Raw genomic sequence first — 10893 nt, 5'->3', positions numbered from 1 at the left:
GCGCCGCGTCCCCAGTGCGCTGCTGGCTGCACCCAGCGGGGCCGCAGGTAACGCGGGCGGGGCCGGTGCCCGGGGGCGGGGGAGCAGCGATGGCGGCATCGCTCCTGCCCTAGTGCCCGGGGCTTGCAGCGCCTCGCTGCGGGCTGTGCGGCTGGAGCCTCGCGGCGCTCCCGGGCAGCCCCTGGAGCGGGTAACGGGTCCGCTGCGCGAGTCCCTGCAGCACGTCCCGGGTCAGGGCCGCAACCCCTGACCGAGCGCGCGCCCACCCCCGCCTCGGGACCAGCTGCAGGACCAGCTGCAGAAGCGCCCGCTCAGGCGGGCACGGAGATCCCCCAGCCCAGCCGCAGTCACTTCTCCTGTCTGCCCCAGCGTCCAGGGCGCTTCCCAGGCGAGCCCTGCTGGGTGACGCCTCCTTGTACTGCCAACGTTTACAGGGCAAGGGCTGGCTGAAGGCGGCTGCCCCAAGCTGGGTTCGTCCCGGGTAGCATGTGAGTGTCAGAGCCGGACGGGCACTAGCCGCACTGCTGCTGGGTGCCCGACAAGAGAAAGAGCCGAAACTCCGGATGCCCCCGCGTTTGGGGAACTGAAATAAGGCGATTACAGCGCTTGTTGAGGTAGAGTTCTGGGTTGAGTTAAATGCAGACACAAGGTGTCTGTCTTTGCGCAGTTGATTGAATTTAAACTTCTCTTCCATTGCCTTTTACTAGTATAATCGAAGTGGCTTTTGTGCAGTAAAGGTGTGCCCTAATCAGGGAAAGCAGTAGTCACTAGTAGTTGGAAGAAGGAACTTAGACTCAGGACTCCTGAATTCTGTTGCTGGTTCTGCCCCAGCTTGCTGTTTGGGTAAAGCATTTCCTAGCGCAGTGCCTCAGTTTATCCCACTTATAGGAGTGACGTTTCTGATATGGTTTTATAGTGTCTTGCATATAGTGCATAAAGGCCAGCCCAGTCCAGGCCCTACTGCAATAGAGATTTTCCATAATTTGTAATAAAAGTAGGTTTAATTCCTCCCTTGCATGGGCCATTATGAGGCTTCATTAAAGTTTCTGAAGCATTGTTGAGCATTCTAATGTAAGAAGCTACAAAACTGTAGACTATTTTTATATATTTTCTTTTTTCTAGGTAGCACGTTAGTACAGTAATAGTATGGTATTTTTACTGTACACTGACATGTTACTGCTGTAAATCAGTTTGATAAAGAATTTGCACTGGTGTTAGATTTGGAGTAATAATGTGTTTAGCAGTTTCACAATTGCTTCTGCTTGGAGAGTGATAGCTGAAAATTGGAAGCATTATGTTTAGCAAAACTTGTGCAGCAAAAAATCCAGTTCATTTCAATATCTTTCAACACTCTGTGTAGGGGAACCAAGAGCACATGGAGTGTCTAGTTTCTGTTTATCCTTGAATGGGACAGACTGAACTGAACAACAAAATTTTCTTCCAAGATGTCACACTAGGGATGTAACATCCCAAACAGGTAGACAAGAAGAATCTGGGAACTAAGCAATCTGAGGGGAGACTTGCTGTAATGATCTCTAGGTGTATGCCTCTTTGTGTAAACGTTTATTTGTTTTGGGGTAGGTTATGTAATTTTGTTCTCTGTCCCAGCAAGGAGGATGATTTGTGTTGGGGGAGGAAAGCCATGAGAATTGATGGCTATAAAACATTGCATCAAGTCATAGAAAAGGGACCTGTCAGAGACCTGTGCGCTGGCTGAGAGAACCAACAACCAAAGGAGCAGATATGGACTCTGATATGTAAGGCTACAGCTGTCAGCTTTTGACCGTTGCAACTGACATCTACTATTAAAGGAAGTTGAGGAACCATTCCTAATACATATGGTTTCAAAAATTATTTTTAGAAGTAGCCTGTTTCTGACTGTTAGTTATTTTTCACTTTTTTGTGTGGAGTGACCAGAATTTGAAAACAGTTATAATTGGTTATACTTAGCAGACTGATGAATCTGAGGTCAGCTCATCTAAGAACATGTTGATGCTTCTTTATGTGGATGTAGTTTGTGCAAGAAAATTATTAGATGGTAATTGGAGTAAAAATCCTTGGTTCATTTGGCGATAATTTTCTTTTACAGAAAAATGTAGTGGAAGAAATGATTTAGTTTTTCTTTAACCTCAGAGGTTACTTATCAAAGAGAAAGCAGAGAGAGAGTGGAGGAGGTAAATACAGAAAAGAGAAATTGAGGGGGAATAGTGAAATTTATGGAAGTTTAAATATAAAAATTGCAAGCTGGAGTGAAGGTAGAAAGTGCATATGAGTAACTTTAAAGTAAAAACTACAAAAACGTTGTAATTAAGGAATAATTCGAAATTCAGAGTTATAATAAAACTTCAGAGAAACCTCTATCATTTGAAAGTATGAAAATTTACAACTAAGGAGCTCCTATTCTCTTAACTCCATACCAATGCCCTGTGAATATGGCATGATTTAGTTTTAATCATGAACTTGTTAAGCTGACCTCTGTTTCCTCTGCAGCCATATACTGTCAACAGAAAATCATGTACTTTACAAATTTGTAGCTAGACAAATAGTAAATTGAAGGCATTTATTCTCTTCTCTTGATTAAGATGCTATGTACAGGCATCCTTGTGCTTAGAGATAATGTACCTACCGTATGCACACTTACTAGGTCCCGTTCTTTCATATATATTTATATAGCTAGATGAAAGCACTGGATTAAATGAAGCTAGCATTGTGATAAGGCAAATTACCAGTCCTCTGTGGTGCACATTTTCAATACTGCACTTTAAACCTCTGCTAACTTGGTTTGTCTCCAAATGTAAGATGTCACAACAGTAAACTGTAGATTTCATAAAACTTTTATGAAACATTTTCTCCTTTCGGTCTCTTCTGTGGCTGTTACGATTTATGATTACCAGGTATATTTTACATCATGGGAAATTCTGATGCTAATTCCGCTAAATGTAAAGTTTAAATTTAAATGTCACAGTTAAAGCGCTTAAACTATTGTATTTCCATACTTTCCAAGTGTTTGGGTTTCTTTTAAATCCACTGATTTATTTATTTATTCATGAGTTTCTAATGCAGGGGCGGGCAAACTTTTTGGCCTGAGGGCTTTATCGAGTTTCAGAAATTGTATGGAGGGCCGGTTAGGGGAGGCTGTGCCTCCCCAAACAGCCAGGCATGGCCCAGCCCCTGCCCCCTATCTCCCACCCATCCTCCCCCCTGCTTCTTGCCCCCTGATGCCCCTCTGGGACTCCTGTCCCATCCAACCCCCCCATTCCCTGATGGCCCTCCCGGGACTCCTACCCATCCAACACCCCTCCTCTTCCTGACTACCCCCTGGGACTCCTGCATGCATTCAACCCCGCCCTCTGACTGACCTATCCCCTACCTACCCCTCCACCCCCTGACCATCACCCCGAACTCCCCTGCCCTCTGTCCAACCCCATCTGCTCCCTACCTGGAGCACCAAGGGCTGGCGGCACTACAGCTACACTGTCCAGTTGGAGCCAGCCATGCACAGCGCAGCACAGAGCACTGGGTCAGGCCGTGGCTCTGCAGCTGTGCTGCTTTGCCACCCAGAGCATTGTGCCAGTGGCATGGCATGCTGAGGCTGCAGGGGAGGGGAAACAGTGGGGGAGGGGCCAGGAGCTAGCTTCCCAGGCCAGGAGCTCAGGGGCTGGGCAGGAGGGTCCCGTGGGCCAGATGTGGCCCATGGGCCATAGTTTGCCCACCTCTGTTCTAATGGCTTTTTGATGATTGCAGTGTTCTTGTAAGGTTGCTTTTACCCTTAAATTACTGAGATGTATTCCTAACATTAATTCCATTTTAATAAAGTTTTTAATCTATGAATTTTCTTTTTGTGTATATTACACACATTTTAAAAAACGCTTTTATACCTTGGGAGACAGGGAGCAAGATAGCCTAACGTCTGCAGAAGACTGATATTCAGCCAGCTAGGGAACCAAGGAGCCCTTTGGAGCTTAATTTTGTGTGGTCTTTTTTGCTTCCCAGCCAGGCTCCATGACTTGGTTCCCCAGCATATCACTATTCAAACAGACTCTATACTTTGACTCTTATATTGATGTTCTGCAGATCTGCTTATTATGTCTGGTGAAACAATGGGCCTGATACAAACTCTAGGAATGCTTTAGCAGCTGCTGCCTACTTTAAAAAAAAAAACAAAACAGCAGGGAGACAAGTCTAGAACTGCTGTGGAAATCAAGATAAGGAGTGAATAACTCAAGGAAGCTGACTAGGGAGCCAGAATGACTGCAGGATCTGCCAGTGTTTGGTGACTCCTGCAGAGCTTGGGAACACTTTAGGCACACTGAGCTGATGATAGGGGAGAGAGAAGCCGAGGTGAGTTTAGGAGCTCTGTAGGTCTACAGGAGTCACTAGGGAAATAGGAGTCCATCTGCCTGTTATGGTTTATTCTGATACTCTGTCTCTTTTGGCTGTTGCCTTACTGCCTCCCATATGTACATATGGTAATACATTGTAATCTCAAAGCATCCTTGTATTGCATAGACAGCCAAATTTTTGTAATGGTTAGGGCCATACCGAATTCAGTCCATTTTGGTCAATTACATGGTCATAGTATTTTAAAAAATCATAAATTTCAGATTTCAGCTACACCTGTACCCCGATATAATGTGAGCCGATATAACATGAATTTGAATATAACGCGGTAAAGCAGTGCTCCGGGGGGGAAGTGGGGTCCCACTCCAGCGGATCTAAGCAAGTTCGATATAAGGCAGTTTCACCTATAACACATTAAGATTTTTTGGCTCCTGAGGACTGCGATATATCGGGGTAGAAGTGCATTTAAATCTGAAATCTCATGGTGCTGTAATTGTAGGGATCCTGACCCAAAAAGGAGTTGTGTGGAGGTCACAAGGTTATTGTAGGGGGTGTTGTGGTATTGCTACCCTTACTTCTGAGCTGCTGCTAGTGGCAGCGCTGCCTTCGGAGCTGGGCAGCTGGAGAGTGGCGGCTTTGGGCTGGACCTGGACTCCCAGCTCTGAAGGCAGAGACACTGCCAGCAGCAGCGCATAAGTAAGGATGGCATGGTATGGTTTTGCCACCCTTACTTCTGCACTGCTGCCTTCAGAGTTGGGTGACTGGAGAGTGGCAGCTGCTGACTGAGAGCCCTGCTCTGAAGGCAGCAGTGCAGAAGTAAGGCTTGCATTGTATGGTATTGCCACCGTTACTTTTTCACTGCTGCTGGCGAGGCGCTGCCTTCAGAGCTGGTCACCCGGCAGCGCTCTCTGGCTGCCCAGCTCTGAAGGCAGCATAGAAGTAAAGGTGGCAATACCGCCCTCCCAATAACTTTGTGACCCCCCACAACTCCCTTTTGGGTCAGGACCCCCAATTTGAGAAACACTGGTCCCCCGTGAAATCTCTATACTATTGGATAAAAGCACACAAAAGACCAGATTTCGGGAGGGGACCAGATTTCACGATCTGTGATGCATTTTTCATGCCCATGAATTTGGTAGGGCCCTAGTAATGGTATTCATGGCAGTCATAACTTCCATGATTTCTAAGTCTTTTTCTGAGGTCCCATTATTTAAGCTTTTCCTGTCCCCTTTTTCTGGGGTCCATTATCTTTTCCCTGTCTTGGCTCAAGATATGTCATTGACCTTCCTATGTGTGGCTGTGAAAATTCTACTACTTGTCCTTGCTTGTGGTGCGTTTGTATATTCTGCTGGTACCTTCTGCCTGGGGCTGGGGCTGGAGACAAATAGCAACAAAATCTTCAGGGCCTCCCATACAGGTGGAGGCAGCAGATCTCTAGACAAGGAGGTACTGGTGAAGATTCTGCTCCCACTGGCATCTGCTATGCATATTTCTAAATATTACACTACAGCATGCCCTGTTCAAGGAAGCACTGGAGATTCTATCAGCAAAGACGTAGAGTAGCTTCCATGTTTGGTTTTGAGACCCCCGGTGAGACCAGACTGCTGCCAGGGACATGGAAGTGATGGACAGTCACTTTCTCTTCCCGCCAGTGCTGTTGCCAAGTATGGCACAGGGGGTTCTTATTCCTGGAATCTTTCCAGCACACAGAAATGCCTTCAGGAGACACTTTTCTGTTAATAGGACTTTATTTCCTCAAGGAAGAGTGAAGGGAACCTTTGCTGACTTAGGATATGAGGGGGTTTCTCCTGACAGCCCTGAAGGTAGGAGTAGGTAGCTGAGGACACTGCACTGAGAATGAAAATTCCATTGTTGCCTGTCACCATCTATACAATGTGATGACTGGAGAAGATGCCAGCAACTGGTAATTGAGGTAAAGCTCTGGCTGTCAGTGGCTGGAGTGTATTGGTAAGAGTGCAGCTTGTGAGAATGGCAAAGAAGAGTTTGGGTTTTTATTTTGTTTTCAGAGTAATCACTGAAACTTCCTGGTAATATGTTTAGACTTTGAAGGCTTTTTTTTTCAAGGAAAAGGACTAAAGACTTAATTTAAAAAATAGGTGTCTGTGTGTCATTTGGCTTTCATTAAAAGTCTGCTGGAGCCCAATGAAACATTCTGATTCCAATTCAACCATGAGTAACTTCTCAAGTATGACTGCACACTTGTAAAGTTAGTCCTGTGCTCTTGATCTCAGCAAGACCTTTCAAATAAATTACATTTGAAGTTTCTTGAACAAGCTGTTTTTTCTGAAGTTTGGCAGCTTCTTCTAGCATCTATTTTTTCTAAGGTCCCTATCTCAAAAGTGGTGTATCCAGATTACCTCAAATCAGATACCAAAAAACTCTGTTGCTTAGACAACACAAAATTTAAAGTAGAAATGACTCAGGTATTTTAGGATGAGGACAAAATCAGGCTTATCAATGAAAATTTTCAGCTTGTGATTATGGCATAATAAAGTTTGCTAGAGGCTTTGATTGTGCTTGGTAAAAATAGTAAATCAACATAATATCTTTTTCTTATTAGTAAAGAAAATCTGATATGTGAATGGAACTATTATGTACGTGATAGGATGTACGCAGTTTACAGGATTTAATGTTAATTACAATGTAAAAGGTATGTTTAGGAAAGATAATAATATGCCTATATTAAGTACCTTTAATTTTAATTACTAAAATAAAGCAAAAAATATCTTCACAGTGCAAAGTAAATGCTTCCAAAGTGTATCAAGCTCAATTGTCAGCTGGTATAAATTGGCATAGTTGCATTAAAGTCACTGGAGTTATGCACATTTACTCCAGAGGAGTAGAGTAGCTAATCCAGATTTTTAACCCTTTCCTCCCCCCCTTTGTCAATTAGAGCATGACAAAACATTTGTGATCAAGACATTTTTTTTTCTTTAATGTCTGGAACAAGAACAACTGATTTAAACAGTTTTTGCTGAGCCTGTATGCCAAGTTTCTGAGCTTCAACACAATAGAAATTAAAGGCTTGACGCTGCAGCTAAAATGTAGAGAAAAATATTCATCATAGAAAAATATTGTTTGTGGTATGGATTGTTAGAGGACATAGCAGAATAGAGATTTTAAAGTGCAATCACCACTTCTAGTATTGTATTAGTTTTCTGAGAACTTCCCTGTTTTGTCTGTATCTGCAAAGTAGCCTTTTTTGAAAATATTGCAATATGCATCACTTGCTATTCACATTGAGCACAAAAAAATGCAAATAATATAGAGATATACCTATACCTATCTCATAGAACTGGAAGGAACCCCAAAAGGTCATCAAGTCCAGCCCCCTGCCACCTTCACTAACAGGACCAAGTACTGATTTTGCCCCAGATCCCTAAGTGGCCCCCTCAAGGATTGAACTCACAATCCTATGTTTAGCAGGCCAGTGGTAGTTTAACAGAAGAGGATTTCTGCAAACCCTTTAGTAGTTGTGTGTATAATCTTTTGCAGAAATGAGAAGGTACCATTTTATATAGTTTGAAGGGTTCTGACTACAGAAAATGTGTATATTTTTAAATACTGTTGATCAAAACTGCATTGTCTTCAATTATATGATAACACATCTGCATACAAATAACATAGAGTTGATAGCAGCTAACATATCAAGAGGAACTTACTAACAAGAAATTATGAGAGAAATTTAATAGAAAATAAAAAGAAAAAAGCCCCTGATTTATAACTGATAGTAATATATTCTTAAGACAGTCTGTCATCTTACAATTCTGTAAATCATTCCTAAAGAGCCCTAGCATGGTCAAAGTTTGTTTTATGTTTATAGGCCTACATTTTTGCTCTTCTTGGGTCCAAGGTTGCTGTCAGCCCCTAATTGATCAAGAGAGGATTAGTATTTCTCCACTCAGTTAAGTTTTGTAGTTCCTAGTAGTGTTTTTTTTTTGTTTTGTTTTTTAAAAAAGAATCAAGCGTTTGCCAAGAGCTTAGACTTTCATATTTGTTTTAGTATGCTAGCTGTCGGCTGTTTGTGCTGAAAAACTTTTTTTATCTAATATTTTCCCCACAGGTAGAATTACCAAGTGGAACTGGAGTAATATATTCTAGAAGGTTGAAGGAGTCTAGACCATCTTCTGTAAGTGTACTTCTTAAATCAATAGCATCTCTATTCCCACCATTTTCCATGTCTCAAAAATGAATATTTGTAAAAATATTGACTTTTGTCTTGTGAGCTTTCTTGAATTTTCACTTGAGGTATGCGATTTTTAGCATTTAAATTTTGTCTGTCTTTATTAATTTTGTAAAATATCTTTGAATTTTAATGGAGAAGAAAAAATATATATTCCCTACGTTGCTTGATTTGCAGACATGCTCTAAGTTGCTTCTTTGCTGCTGTTTTTGTTTCTCACTTGACTATAATACTATCACAGCACCTTCTTCCCAGTGATTTAAACTTAATAATACCCAGTTCTACTTAGACAGTATGTACGTAGATATGAAATCATTTTACAAAGGAAGTCAGTATCATTATGACCATTTTACAATAGGGAAACTGAAGCACAGAGTAGCAAAATGACTTGCCCAAGGTCACATGTGGAAGGATTAGAACCAGGGCTTTCTGCATACCAGTCCAGTGCACTAGCCACTGGGACACATACTTCTCCTAGTCACCTTTGTAGTGATTTATCTACTGACTCTTCATGACTCTAAAATAGCTTGGCCTGGAAACTTCGAATTTTGCACTTGTTGGTCTAGGGGAGGATGGATTGTACTTTTGGTCAGCTGTGGGCAATCAGTTACTAAAAGGAGTTTTTCTACATTAGGAATCTCACAGGGCTACTAAATTTATAGTTAGCTGTCTGGAGTTCAGGAAGCCCATACAAGTCAGATATACTCTTCCCAAAATACTCATTAGCGATGTGCCTCTTAAGACCTCTGCATAGCGTGGCAGCTCTGATGGAGATCTTAGGAAACTTATATTAAATCATGATCAAGTTTTTCAGGTACATACAGTATTTATGTGCAATTTAGGAAACTTACACCTACGGGTTATGAGGCTCCCAAAGCATATAAAAGCAATAAGCTTAAGATGGTAGTTTTGGTGGTCCAGTGCCCTAGATGTCATTTTGTCTGCAGGAATGAGCAGAGGGCTGTTTCCAGTTCTACTATTACTTTTGCCCCAAATATGGAATCTCCCTCCAGCACAATTACACCTACTGAGGTCTAGGGTGAGCAAGATTCAATCTGGGGGCTTCTTGACAGGCTTTGTATACATACATAAGTATCGTTAGTGTCTGATACTTTGTGGTGTTGCATGGGTTAAAAAGTGAACCCTGCGCCACTGGAAAGTGAAATTACTCCACTTTCCATAAGGACTGAGTACTCATTTCTAGCCCCAAGATAATAGATTCAAATCTGTGACATTTTTATTTTTAGAAAGCTGTTTTATATTATTTTTGCAGCAGTTTTATCTTTATTAATTTTTCCCTCCTTTTGAGCCCCGTACAATTGGACTCATGGAAACTAAGGCACCTCCAGGTGGAGCAAAAAAAAAAAAAAAAAGTTAAGTGATGCAAGTATGTATATATGTATGTGTGTGTGTGTAAGTATATATATATATATATATATGGCTTATCACTGACATTTCATGTATTGTTACATCTTGTGCGTGTTTTATAAGAAATGACAAGGAGTGTTTGATGTGTCATTTTGTTCTTATGCAGTGCTGCTTGGTTACTGTCCAAGAACCCTTGTGCTCTGTGGATTTTGTTTTGTTTTGTTTTTTGTTTTGACAAGTTCAGCTCTGTATGTAAATAATACTTTTGTGTACAAGAATCAAATGATTGTGTTAGCAAGTATAGACTAGTTCAGGGTTCTTGCAACAATTTTTTTGGTGGCCTCAGAGTGCAGCCACCAACTCTTACCGGTGGCTGCACTACTTTTTTCCTAAAATACTTAATTAACTTTAGGAAAAACAATTAAATATGCACAGATTCCCATCCAAATCATTGTAATGTATATTTGTAGGGCTTTTTTGTAGACTCAATAACAAAAATAATGCTGCCTTCTCCTTCGCCGCCCCCCCTCCTATGTGAGTCCTGAGGCTTGCTGTGAGAAGTTATATTTGTTAATATCACAGCCCACTTAATACCTACCTGGGAGTCTATGAAAAGTGATTTTGACAAACATACAAGTATCACTTTTCACAAATAGCTAGTCAGTTTGCTGTGAAAAATGATACTTGCATAATTATTAATATCACTTTTTTCAGCAAGCCCCAGTACCCATTAAGCCCTGTATGTGGATGAGAGGCATAGGGGGATGCAGCAGGGGCCAGAGCCAATGGGATGCATTCAGGGGTGGGGAGAAGCAGCAGGGGGCCATGGCATTTGGGGGGATGGATGTGAAGCCAGGAAGGCAGCAGGGTCCTGGGGGAAAGAGGGGATATGGATACGGATTTATGGGAAGCAGCAAGGGCCAGGGATAATGGGGGTAGGTGATGAACACTGCTGTTGCATGGCCAGAGCCAGGACCTGG

The 10893-nt window shown here is 42.3% G+C and overlaps 2 protein-coding genes across 4 annotated transcripts in view; both read left to right on the top strand.

Annotated features, from left to right (window-relative positions):
* Positions 1 to 10893, top strand: part of ANK3 (ankyrin 3) — a 548067-nt gene that overhangs the window by 472772 nt on the left and 64402 nt on the right. The gene's annotated exons all lie outside the window — the stretch shown is intronic.
* Positions 1 to 10893, top strand: part of SLC16A9 (solute carrier family 16 member 9) — a 35079-nt gene continuing 24186 nt past the window's right edge. For 2 of the 3 annotated variants that reach the window (XM_032768873.2, XM_032768869.2), the window contains exons 1-2: positions 1 to 47; positions 8426 to 8491. The gene's annotated coding sequence lies outside the window, so the exon portion shown is untranslated. Of the gene's footprint in view, positions 48 to 345; positions 615 to 8425; positions 8492 to 10893 lie in introns of those variants that run through there. The other variant, XM_032768870.2, reaches the window with a different exon arrangement.

Source organism: Chelonoidis abingdonii, chromosome 15 (genome assembly GCF_003597395.2).
Source record: "Chelonoidis abingdonii isolate Lonesome George chromosome 15, CheloAbing_2.0, whole genome shotgun sequence".
NCBI classification, from domain to species: Eukaryota; Metazoa; Chordata; order Testudines; family Testudinidae; genus Chelonoidis; species Chelonoidis abingdonii.
The sequence above is the reverse complement of the archived record's forward strand: the minus strand, read 5'-3'. Positions and strand labels throughout refer to the sequence as shown.